The sequence below is a fragment of the Chaetura pelagica genome, unplaced genomic scaffold (assembly GCF_000747805.2).
Source record: "Chaetura pelagica isolate M959 unplaced genomic scaffold, ChaPel_1.0 scaffold169, whole genome shotgun sequence".
NCBI lineage: Eukaryota > Metazoa > Chordata > Aves > Apodiformes > Apodidae > Chaetura > Chaetura pelagica.
In genome coordinates this window covers 924,917-927,351 of record NW_009954616.1, presented here as the reverse complement: position 1 = coordinate 927,351, position 2,435 = coordinate 924,917, and positions in this window count along the sequence as shown.

Here is a 2,435-nt window from a genome sequence, read left to right as displayed (position 1 = left end):
GCTCCTTGGCTGGTTTGGAGCAGGGGGAGCTTCTCAGCTTCCTACCAGAGCCACTTCTGGGGCCCCTTCACCCACTACCAAAAAACCCACCAAACCAAACCAGCACAGGGCAGCGTTCAGAAACTAAGCCCAGCCACCCCCAGCCCCGCTGATAGATGAGGGTTGGCTGGAATGGAAGGGGGCTTAGCTTCTGCCAAATTATTTTAGCTCTTTTGTAACCTGATAGCCACGGAAAACACCAGGTCACCAAACTCTCTCACTTGAAAAATTTTCCTACTTAGTAAGGCAGAGAAGAGGAAATCATAATGGTATTATACTGAGAGTGATAATAAGTCATCAGTTACCTGATGTTTGTTGTCTTCTCTCTCTGTCTTTATTCTGTAAGCTTATGTTGTCCCTTTATTTAAGGTAGTCCCTCAGCTATTGACACATCATGGCTTGTGGTGAAATGGCTAAGAAGAACTCAAAGTCCTTGAGCTACCTGCCAAGACAGAAAATCACTTAATGAGTAATCTTAGCCTGACATTTTGTCAACAATTTTAAAAAATGTAAAACGTGATGAAGCCATTCTACAAGTTGCCTTTTATATAGCCCAGTAGAGTAATAAATTTCAGCAAGTTTGCACACTGGTTTGTGGGGTGGAAGGTTTTTTGCTATTAATTCACCACCAGTGAATGGAGAGTGCTGTATGCTTCATCTGATAAAGGTGTGTCACAGTTTGACTCAAGATGGGCAATTAAACCAGAGACAACAATGCTCTCCTCCTCCTCCCACCCAGGTAAGGAAAGGAGAGAGAACAAGGAGTGAGACTTTCTGGATTGAAAACTAAACTAGACAGCTTTAATTAAACACCAATGATAAAAGAAAATATATACAATTATATACAGGTATGTGCAAAACCCCTGTCACCTCCCCCCACCCCCAGCAGCTCCCAGGTCATCTCCTGAGCAGCAGAGCAGGCAGGAGCTGAGGGGAGAGTTGTGAGGGTCAGGAATGCAAGGAAGGGCCTGGGGATCAATGGTGATGGAGAGATCACCATGGACAGAAGGAAGAAGAAGCTTGATTTCTGTGATCCCTGAATTTATATATGGCATGGAATATCTCTTTGTTTCACCATATTTGCCATCTCTTTAGTCTGCTCCTCCCTAAAAGAGGGACAACTCTTCTGCTCCTTTAGTGTCCAGAGCAGCAGATTTAACAAGCAGAGAAGAGTGTCCTTGTTCTCTCAGCACTAACTATAAACATTCAGGTGTTATCAGTCCACTGGCTGGAAAACTTCCTGCTAGGTTCAGCAAGTGTGCTGCTTAAGAGTTCACTGAAGGGGAAAAAAAAAAATCAGTAAAAAGAAAATTAACTTCATCCTGACTGAAACTGGGACAAGGTGACAAAATGGGGAATCAGACCCTAAGTCTGTGAGATGAGAGGAAAAAAATCCAAGTTTTAGAAACAGGGAGAGAAAAAACTTCATATGCAGTTGATCTCTAACTGACCCCCCCTACTCTTTGTGCTCTTTCAATATGTGAACAGGGCTGGATCACACATTTATTTCACCAGATGTGAGGGCTCTGCTCTGTGCACCTGAAAAGCTGTGATACAGAGCTGAGACAAAGGCCTTGGCCCCTCCTGGGCCTCCTGTTTCCCTGTCACAGCCAGGTGTGTATGAGGGGTTTGCGAGGCAGCTGAGCAGAACTCATGGGTGGCTGGGCATAAGGTGGTGTTACCTGCTATCTCTGTTTCTCTCTGCCTCCTCCATCTGTCTGACCAGCTGTCTTTGTGTCTGCTGCGTATTATCTGCAACAGGTGCAGAAAAAGGTTCTTTTAAAGATACCTTTAAGGTGTGGAAGTGCACTAAAAAGCCTCCAAGCCCGAAGTGAGGGACTGTGCCATCTCTGGGTTTTTACACAGTTGGTGAGGGGATTTGGAGCAGCTGTGCATGTGGGAAGCCACATTTACTCACCTATTTTGTCCAGTCCTGCAGGGTTTTGGCCAGTTTGGGGTAACGCTGGTTTTCTGCACTGCACTGTTCCATACCTCCTCAGACTGTGGGGCAGAATTACGTGAGGTGTCTGCAACTGGGGAATATAAAAGAACTTCCATTTCAAAACAGAAAAGCAAATATCCTCTAAGGTGGGGGTTTTTTTTTAGGCATTTGTAGTAGTGCTGCCATGCACCTGAGCAAGGCAGAAGGTGTATTTAATCTGTATCACCACAGAACGAAGTGGATCTCAGAAACCAGCCCTTCTGAAACACTGGAGAGCACGAGGACGCCGTTCCTCCTGTGCAGGGGGTTGTACTAATTACATCCCTGCGACGTGTTGGCGGGAGCTGGGGACGGCCCCTCTGTCCAGAGACCCTGATCCGGGCAGGCACACGGGTTACCCGCTGTGAAGACTCAAGAACAGAGTTTGCAACCCGATATGCGGGATCCGCGGGGC